Source organism: Muscardinus avellanarius (genome assembly GCF_963383645.1).
Source record: "Muscardinus avellanarius genome assembly, chromosome: X".
Classification (NCBI taxonomy): Eukaryota; Metazoa; Chordata; class Mammalia; order Rodentia; family Gliridae; genus Muscardinus; species Muscardinus avellanarius.
Genome location: NC_137792.1, coordinates 621,805 through 632,456, shown reverse-complemented (window position 1 = coordinate 632,456; position 10,652 = coordinate 621,805). Strand labels below are relative to the sequence as shown.

Genomic DNA, 10,652 nt, shown 5'->3' with positions numbered 1-10,652 from the left:
GTATTTATTTTATATATTTTTATTTTTATAAATATTACGATTATATATATTCATATTTATTTTCATATATATTTTATTTTTATAAATATTATCATTATATATATTTATTTATATATATTTATATTTATATATCTTATTTTTATAAATATCATAATTATATATTTATTTATTTCTATGCATTTATTTTATATATTTTTATTTTTATAAATATTATAATTATATATATTTATTTATATATATTTATATTTATATATTTTATTTTTATAAATATCATAATTATATATTTTATGTTTTTATTTTATATATTTTTATTTTTATAAATATTATAATTATATATATTCATATTTATTTTCATATATATTTTATTTTTATAAATATTATAATTATATATATGTATTTATATAAATATTATAATTATATTCGTATTTATTTTCGCATATATTTTATTTTTATAAATATCATAATTATATGTTTATATATTTATTTTTATGTATTTATTTTTATATTTCTTCTTTTTATAAATATTATAATTATATATATTTATTTATATTTTTATATATTTTATTTTTATAAATATTATATTTATATATATTTATTTATATTTACATTTATTTTTATATATTTTATTTTTATAAATATTACATTTATATATTTTTTATATATTTACATTTATATATATTTTATTTTTATAAACATTACATTTATACATATATTTTAATTAATTAATTAATTAATATTTATATATATTGTTTTTATAAATATAATTATATATATTTATGTATTTATTTTTATATATTTTATTTTTATTAATATTATAATCATATATTTATATATATTTATATTTACACATTTTTATTTTTATAAATATTATATTTATACATATTACATATATATATAAAGCATATATACATACATACATATATTTTTTTTTTTTTCCTATGCGGAGCCCGGGCGTTTTCCGCAGGCGTCTCGTGGGCAGCCGCAGCTCTAAGTCCTGACTTTGATGATTTCCAAGCGTTGCTTCTTAGCAGCGGCGCCGTGTGTTCGAGGCTCGGCTCCTCCGCGCGGACTGTGGTTTCCTGGGCCGGGGGCGCGGCCGAGCCGGGGTCTCTAGGATCAGAGCCTCGAGGGCGCTGTTACCTTAGTGCGGAGCATTAGACGGGCGGGACAAAGGAGCGGTGCTGTTGCCTTAGTGCGGAGTATTAGACGGGCGGGACAAAGGAGCGGTGCTGTTGCCTTAGTGCGGAGTATTAGACGGGCGGGACAAAGGAGCGGTGCTGTTGCCTTAGTGCGGAGCATTAGACGGGCGGGACAAAGGAGCGGTGCTGTTGCCTTAGTGCGGAGCATTAGACGGGCGGGACAAAGGAGCGGTGCTGTTGCCTTAGTGCGGAGCATTAGACGGGCGGGACAAAGGAGCGGTGCTGTTGCCTTAGTGCGGAGCATTAGACGGGCGGGACAAAGGAGCGGTGCTGTTGCCTTAGTGCGGAGTATTAGACGGGCGGGACAAAACACAGAATGAAACCTCGGAGCCCGCAGGAGGCTGGTCCCCGGAAATCACAGACACATCTGCTTAGAAACTGGCTTTTTTTTTTTTATTCTTTTTTTTTTTTTTTTTTACTTCCTCTCTCTCATTTCCGGGAAATGTTTTCCAGGAAGATCTGGCCGAAAACCAGATTGAGGGTCTCATTATTCCCGCCACGGCGCCCTTCCCTCTCCGCCTTCCCGCCGTGTTGCTCCCTGACCTCAGTCAAAATGGCCCCGGCCAGGAGGTGACAGGTCTCCCCTCCACCGTAAGAGTCCCCCGGCCCAGTGCGCTGGTCGCTATGACGACCGACAGAGGGCCCACGGCCTGGAACCCCTGCATCCGTCAATATTCATAATATTTAGAGGGAAGGAGATTGGTTTCCTGCAGTTTTGAGTTTGGTTTATGTTAATTTCTTACGCTTTTGAGTCTAAGTGATGTCAGACTCCGGAGTCCGAAAACACCTGAGCGTGACGCGGAATTGATAAGAAAATTGATAAGAGATAAGGGACGCCGAGCTCGGTGGACCCCACCCCCACCCCGGCTGGAAACCTGGGTCCATCTCGGGGTTCGGCCCCTGTGCCCGGACCCAGCCCCAGGATGCTGTGGGCCTCGGGGGCCAGGGGCATGCTGGGAGTATCTTTAATTATACTGCACCACCTCGAGCATCTGTGCGGACACGGAGCTGTTCGATCTGGTGAATTCATGATCGCAAATGAATGAATGAAGGAGGGAAGGAATGAATGAGCGGTACTTGGAATGACAGTCTTGCAAATGAATGAATGAAGGAATGAATAAATGAATGGGTGGTACTTGGAATGACAGCGTCTTGCAAATGAATGAATGAATGAAGGAATGAATGAATGAATGAGCGGTACTTGGAATGACAGTCTTGCAAATGAATGAATGAAGGAATGAATGAGCGGTACTTGGAATGACAGCATCTTGCAAATGAATGAATGAATGAAGGAAGGAATGAATGAATGAGCGGTACTTGGAATGACAGCATCTTGCAAATGAATGAATGAATGAAGGAAGGAATGAATGAATGAATGAATGAAGGAATGAATGAGCGGTACTTGGAATGACAGCGTCTTGCAAATGAATGAATGAAGGAATGAATAAATGAATGAATGAGCGGTACTTGGAATGACAGTCTTGCAAATGAATGAATGAATGAATGAAGGAATGAATGAATGAATGAGCGGTACTTGGAATGACAGCGTCTTGCAAATGAATGAATGAATGAATGAATGAGCGGTACTTAGAATGACAGCGTCTTGCAAATGAATGAATGAAGGAAGGAAGGAATAAATGAATGAATGAGCGGTACTTGGAATGACTGTCTTGCAAATGAATGAATGAAGGAAGGAATGAATGAATGAATGAATGAGCGGTACTTGGAATGACAGTGTCTTGCAAATGAATGAATGAAGGAAGGAATGAATGAATGAATGAATGAGCGGTACTTGGAATGACAGCGTCTTGCGAATGAATGAATGAATGAATGAAGGAATGAATGAAGGAATGAGCGGTACTTGGAACGAATGAATGAGTGAATGAGTGAATGAATGAATTTGACACCCTTTGTGCCCCCCCCCCGTTCCCATCCACGCACTGATTGGTGGGTTCCCACAGCAGAACTGAGTGGCGGGGATTCAGGATGCCACTCACCGGGAGCCAGGTGACACGCGTCAATCATCCCAGGACTTGGGAGGCCGAGACAGAAGGCTGGCGGGTCGGAGGCCGGCCTCGGCGCATCAGCAAACAGACTACAAATTTTTTAAATTTTGTTTCAAAATTTAAAAAAATTAAAAATAAAAACATAGACCCCGGGGGGCGGAGCTGGGAGGAGTCAGATACCCCGGGTTTGATTGGCAGGGTCAACTGACAGCTCCTGGTTCCGGTTTCTTTTCATCTCTGTCTTTCTGCCTCGAGGAGTTCGGCTCAGATTCCTCCGTGGAGTATGGCGTACGGAGAGGAAGGCGGGAAAAACCACGAAAATACGCTTTATTCTGATTGGTACACGTTTTATTTTGTATATTTTGGTGGTACTGGGGTTCCTGGAAGCCCTTCTACCTCCAGGCTACACTCCCAGTCCAATTTTATATTTTTTAATATTTTATATTTTATATCTATACTGTACTATTATATATATTTATATATGTTTATACAAAATTATATATATATTTATATTCATTTATATATATACTTATATATTATTATATATTATATATTATGATATATTATATTATTATATTGTAATAATATGATATATTATATTATATATTATATAAATATATTAAAATATTAATATTATATAATATATATATATACATATATACATATATATACATATTTTTGGTAGTACTGTGGTTCCTGAAAGCCCTTCTCCCTCCGGGCTACACTCCCAGACCTATTTTATATTTTATATTATTTTATTTACTTTTATTTTATTTATTATTATTATTATTATTATTTTGGTGGTCCTGGGGTTCCTGGAAGCCCTTCTCCCTCCGGGCTACACTCGCAGACCTACTTTATATTTTATTTTATTAATTTTTATTTTTATTTATTATTTATTTTGGTGGTCCTGGGGTTCCTGGAAGCCCTTCTCCCTCCGGGCTACACTCGCAGACCTACTTTATATTTTATTTTATTAATTTTTATTTTTATTTATTATTTATTTTTGGTGGTCCTGGGGTTCCTGGAAGCCCTTCTCCCTCCGGGCTACACTCCCAGACCTATTTTATATTTTTTTATTTTTATATATTTATTTATATATATTATTTATTTATATATTATTTATTTATATATTTTTATTTTTATTTTTGGTGGTCCTGGGGTTCCTGGAAGCCCTTCTCCCTCCGGCCTACACTCCCAGACCTATTTTATATTTTATATTATTTTATTTACTTTTATTTTATTTATTATTATTATTATTTTTTTTATTATTATTTTGGTGGTCCTGGGGTTCCTGGAAGCCCTTCTCCCTCCGGGTACACCCCCAGACCTACCTTATATTTTATTTGGACACAGGGCCTCCTAAGCCGGCGAGGCTGGCCTCGAACCCGCGCCGTCCTCCCGTCCCCGCCTCCCACCCGGCTCACACCTTTAAATCTAAAATAAAAAATCCCGCGCGTGAGGAAATCGCTCAGTGGCGTGTGTGCAGGATACAGATCCCCGAGACTCCGCCTTCCATCTGCGGAATATTCCATATTTCCCAGGCCCCCTTGGCAGCAGGTGTGCAGAAGGCCATTCGCGTGAAGCAACGCCCCGCCGCGCATGCGCGCTGCCCGCCTTTCACGTGTTCCCACCCGGCCGATGTCAGTCAATTATCTAAATTTCCAGAGCGTATTCCTTTCCCTTCGGGGGTCTCCGTGACAGGCCAATGAACTCCGAATGGCACATGTAACTTATCCATAGGTGTTCAAAACCAGCCCGGGTCCGGGGAGGCCGGCAAGGGAGGATGGCAGGCTGGAGGCCGGCCGCAGTAACTCAGCAGAGGGACACCCTCAGCAACCCAGCGAGACTCCGCTTCAAAATAAGACATAATAATTTAAAAAAAAGGACTGCTGGGGAAGCTCCTGAGGAGAGAGAGAGAGATTGAGATCTGTTCTCACATCATGGAGGCCAGAAGGAAGAGAGAGAAAGAGAAGAGAGAGACAGAGAGAGAAAGAGACAAAGAAAGAAAGAAGAGAGAAGGAGAGAGGGAGAGAAGCGTGAATACCTTTGAGCAGTCAAGCAGACAACCGCCTGGCAGGTCGATGAGACAAAATTGTAAAAGTCGGGCTCTGAAGCCCAAATCTGATGGAATAAACATAATTAATAAAAATAATAAGAGTAATAATAACCTAGCGCACCTACGATCTCATGTAATATGGATAACAGTGATATTAGAAACAACAGCAACTCCGAGTAATAATAACCTAGCGTACCTACGATCTCATGTAATATGGATAACAGTGATATTAGAAACAACAGCAACTCCTAGTAATAATAACCTAGCGTACCTACGATCTCATGTAATATGGATAACAGTGATATTAGAAACAACAGCAACTCCGAGTAATAATAACCTAGCGTACCTACGATCTCATGTAATATGGATAACAGTGATATTAGAAACAACAGCAACTCCGAGTAATAATAACCTAGCGTACCTACGATCTCATGTAATATGGATAACAGTGATATTAGAAACAACAGCAACTCCGAGTAATAATAACCTAGCGTACCTACGATCTCATGTAATATGGATAACAGTGATATTAGAAACAACAGCAACTCCGAGTAATAATAACCTAGCGTACCTACGATCTCATGTAATATGGATAACAGTGATATTAGAAACAACAGCAACTCCGTGTTCGTAAGCGACGGCGACCCTGGGACTCATAACTGCTCCATAGTCAAGGGGTCGATGGACGCACAAAGAAGGCCGATTGCACATCATGACAACGTTTGTTATTTGTTTTTGTGGGTCTGGGGGTGGAGCCCAGGGGCATTCGACCTCCGCGCTCCACCCCCAGCCATATTTACTATTATTATTATTATTATTATTATTATTATTACTACTACTTAGTACTTAGTACTGGGGATGGAACCCAGGGGCATTCGACCTCCGCGCTTCACCCCCAGCCCTATTTATTATTATTATTATTATTATTATTATTATTATTATTATTTATTATTATTATTACTTAGTACTGGGGATAAAACCCAGGGGCATTCAACTTCCAAGCTACACCCCAGCCCTATTTATTATTATTATTATTATTATTATTATTATTACTTAGTACTTAGTACTGGGGATGGAACCCAAGGGCATTCAACTTCCAAGCTACACCCCCAGCCCTATTTATTATTATTATTATTATTATTATTATTATTATTATTTATTGTTATTTATTATTATTATTATTTATTATTATTATTATTACTTAGTACTTAGAACTGGGGTTGGAACCCAGGGGCATTCGACCTCCGAGCTCCACCCCCTGCCCTATTTTTTATTCTTTATTTTGAAACCGGGTCTCACTGAGCTGCCGAGGGCCTCGCTAAGTAGCCGAGGCTGGCCTCGAACCGCGGTCCTCCAGGTCCCAGCCCCCCGAGTGCCCGGATGACCAGCGTGCGCACCGCGCCCAGCGGGACGTGGTTGCCTTTTCTGTTTGTGTTACCAGGACTTGAGCTCGGGGCTGATCAACCCCGGAGCTACACTCTCGACCCTATTTTATTTGGAAACAGGGTCTCACCGGGTCGCCGAGGGTCTCCACAATAAGTTTGTGCGGCTGGCCTCCATCTTGCCTTCCTCCTGTGTCGGCCTCCCAAGTACTTGGACATCGGGGTTACGGCACCAGATAACCGGCGTGCTCGGCACCAGATAATTCCAGGTTACGGCACCAGAAGACTCCATCTATTAAACTTCAACCTAGGAACACGGCGCGCTGTTCTCTCCAGACTCTTTATCGCCCGTAATTTAAATCATCAATCTAAAAGCTTCCACGTTCCCCTCGAGCTCTGCTGTTTTATTTTTATTTTATTTTAATCTATTAAAACACTCCACGGCTCCATATTCGTAACGCGTTTACCCCGATGACTAATACCAGATCCACTTAGAATATTAACACTGTGGCTCTGAACACACGGAGCTCAGCAGCGACTCCTGGCAAAGAAAACCGCGGCTTCCTTCAGAATATTAACAAAAAAAGAAAAAGAAAAAACACGGAAAACCGTGTCTGGCGTGGTGGCAGGCCCGCGCTGAGGCCGACGCGGGAGGATCGCGGGTTGGAGGCCGGCCTCGGAAACTCGGCGAAGAGACCCTCGGCCACCTCGCAAGACCGGGGCGATTTTGAGGCATTTTTTTTTCCTCCTCCTCTGCTGCTTTGGAGAGACTGGTGTGCAAAATTGGGAATTTTGTGCAAAAAAAAAAAAAAAAAAAAAAAAAAACTTAGCAATCTTTATTTCCCGGGCCGGTGGATTTAAAAACTTTGGAGGATGGCGCAGGTTCGAGGCCAGCCTCGGCTACTTAGTGAGGCTCTCGGCAACTCAGTGAGACCCTGTTTCTAAATAAAATATAAAATAGGTCTGGGAGTGTAGCTGGAGGTAGAAGGGCTTCCAGGAACCCCAGCACCACAAAATAAATAAATAAAAATAAAATAATAATAATAATAAATAAATAAATAAAATTGAGGGCTGGGGTGTATCTCGGAGGTCGAATGCCCCTGGATTCCATTCTCAGACCCACAAAAAAAATAATAATAAAAGTTGTCATGATCTACAATACGCCTTCTTTCTGCATTCATCGACCCCTTGACTACGGAGTAACTATGAATCTCAGGGTCGCCGCCTCCTCCTCCTCCTCCATCTTCTCCTCCTCCACCTCCTCCTCCTCCTCCTCATCATCATCATCATCATTCTCCTCCTCCTCCTCTTCCTTGTTTTCCTCCTTCATCTTCTCCTTCTCTTTCTACTCTTTCTCCTCCTCTTCCTCCTCTTTCTTCTTTACTCCTCTTTCTCCTCCTCCTCCATCTTTTTCTCCTCTTTCTCCTCTTCCCTCCTCCTCCTCCACCTTCTCCTCCTCCTCTTCTTCCCTCCTCTTCCTCCTCCTTCTCCTCCACCTTTCTTCTTCCTTTTCTCCTCCTCCTTCTCCTCTTTCTTCTTGTTTTCCTCCTCCATCTTCTCCTTTCTCCTCTTCCTCCTCTTCTTCCTCTTCTTCTTTCCTCCTTCTCTTCCTCCTCCTCCTCCTCCTCCTCCACCTCTTCTTCTTCTTCTTCTTCTTCTTCTTCTTCTTCTTCTTCTTCTTCTTCTTCTTCTCCTTCTTCTTCTTCTTCTTCTCCTTCTGCCTATCCATCCCCTCTCTCCATCCTTTCTCTCTTTCTACAATCCTGGAAGTCAGACCTCAGATTGCTGGAAAATAGAGGGGCCTGGACCAGGAGCATCTTCTAATTTTCGCTGGTGCACGGTAGTCCTCCATCTTGCTGGAGTATCCGGTGGTGGAGGCGCACACGCTCACATCACCCAGTTCCCGCCCCGCTCCCTCTCTTCCGCCTCCGTCTCGTGTTTGGCTTAGAGATCGACTCTGATATGTTCGATAAAGTACATTTTTGAACCGAGCAGAAAATAGACCCTGCCGTATAAGGAGAAACGGCAGAACTCGTCAAGGCAGGCACAGCCCGGACAGCACAGCCAAGACACTCTATCCTAGCGTGGAGGCCGCGGTGACCTAGGTCCAGGCTATGTCCGTAGGCGATTAAATGGAGAAACACAGCATCACGGGCCACAGATCTTTAAAATGTAATCGAACAGCCGGGCATGGTGGAACACGCCTGTAGTCCCAGTATTCGAGAGGATCGCAGGTACTTAGTGAGGCCCTCCGCAACTCAGTGACACCCTGTTTCAAAATAAGGAATTAAAAAAAAAATGGGCCTGGGGATGTTGCTCAGATATAGACTCCTCTGGGTTCAATCCTCAGTCTTGCAAAAATAAAAACTGAATGAATGAATTCATAAAATAAAATGAAATGGAATCCAGCTAAGGGACACGCTCACAGCCCAAGGGCCGAAGGCTGCAACTGACTCGTAACCTCTTAGACTTGGGGAAACATCCTGATCGGTATGGTCGCTGGTGGTGAGAACCGTGACGAGGACGGTGGTGGGGTCGGGCTTGATGGTGAGGACGGTGGTGGTGATGATGGTGATTTGATGGTGACGGTGGTGATGGTGATGGTTGATGGTGGTGGTGATGATGATGATGATGGTTGATGATGGTGATGACGATGGTGATGACGATGGTGATGATGTTTGACGACGACGATGGTGATGATGTTGATGTTGATGACGATTTTGATGATGATGTTGATGATGGTGATGGTGGTGATGATGTTGACTTTGATGGTGATGATTATGTTGATTATGGTGTGGGTGATAATGATGTTGATGATGGTGATTTGATGGTGACGATGATGGTGATGATGGTCACAATGCTGCTGCTGCTGCTGCTGATAATGATGATGATATGATGGTGATGACGGTAGTGTTGATGGTGATGGTGATGATGGTGATGGTTGATGGTGGTGGTGATGATGATGATGGTTGATGATGATCTGATGATCATGATGATGGTGATGACGATGGTGATGATGTTGATGTTGATGACGATTTTGATGATGATGTTGATGATGGTGATGGTGGTGATGATGTTGACTTTGATGGTGATGATTATGTTGATTATGGTGTGGGTGATAATGATGTTGATGATGGTGATTTGATGGTGACGATGATGGTGATGATGGTCACGATGATGTTGATGCTGCTGATAATGATGATATAATGATGGTGATGATGGTATTGAAGGTAGTGTTGATGGTGACGATGGTGATGATGATGGCGATGGTGGTGATGGTGATGGCGATGGTGGTGATGTTTGACAATGGTGATGGTGATGATGGTGATGTTGACTTTGATGGTGATGATTATGTTGATTATGGTGTGGATAATAATGATGTTGACATTGATGATGATGATTTTGATGGTGATGATGATGATGTTGACGTTAATGATGATTTTGATGTTAATTATGATGATTTTTTTTTTTTTTGGTGGTGCTGAGGTTCCTGGAAGCCCTTCTACCTCTGGTCTACACTCCCAGACCCATTTTTATACTTTTTAAACTTGGAAACAGGGTCTCTTAAGCCAGTGCAGCTGGCTTCGAACCTGCATGATCCTCCTGTCTCTGCCTCCCAAGTGTGGGGATGACAAGCGTGCGCCACCACGCCCGGCATGATGAAGATAACTTTGATGGTGATGATGATGGTGATGATTTTGATGGTGATGATTTTGATGGTGATGATGATGATGGTGATGATGATGATGTTGACATTGATGATTTTGATGATGGTGATGATGTTGATGTTGATGGTGGTGTTGATGATGATGATGGTGGTGATGGTGGTGATGGTGGTGATGATGATCATGATGACGTTGATGATATTGATGTTGATGATGTTGATGTTGATGATGATTTTGATGATGGTGATGATGTTGATGTTGATGGTGGTGGTGATGTTGATGATGGTGATGATGATGATGGTGGTGATGGTGGTGATGATGGTGATGATGATCACGATGAC

The 10,652-nt window shown here is 41.3% G+C and overlaps 1 protein-coding gene across 4 annotated transcripts in view; it reads left to right on the top strand.

Moving 5' to 3' along the window:
• Positions 1–10,652, top strand: part of NLGN4X (neuroligin 4 X-linked) — a gene marked incomplete at both ends in the record, with an annotated part of 81,591 nt that overhangs the window by 718 nt on the left and 70,221 nt on the right. The gene's annotated exons all lie outside the window — the stretch shown is intronic.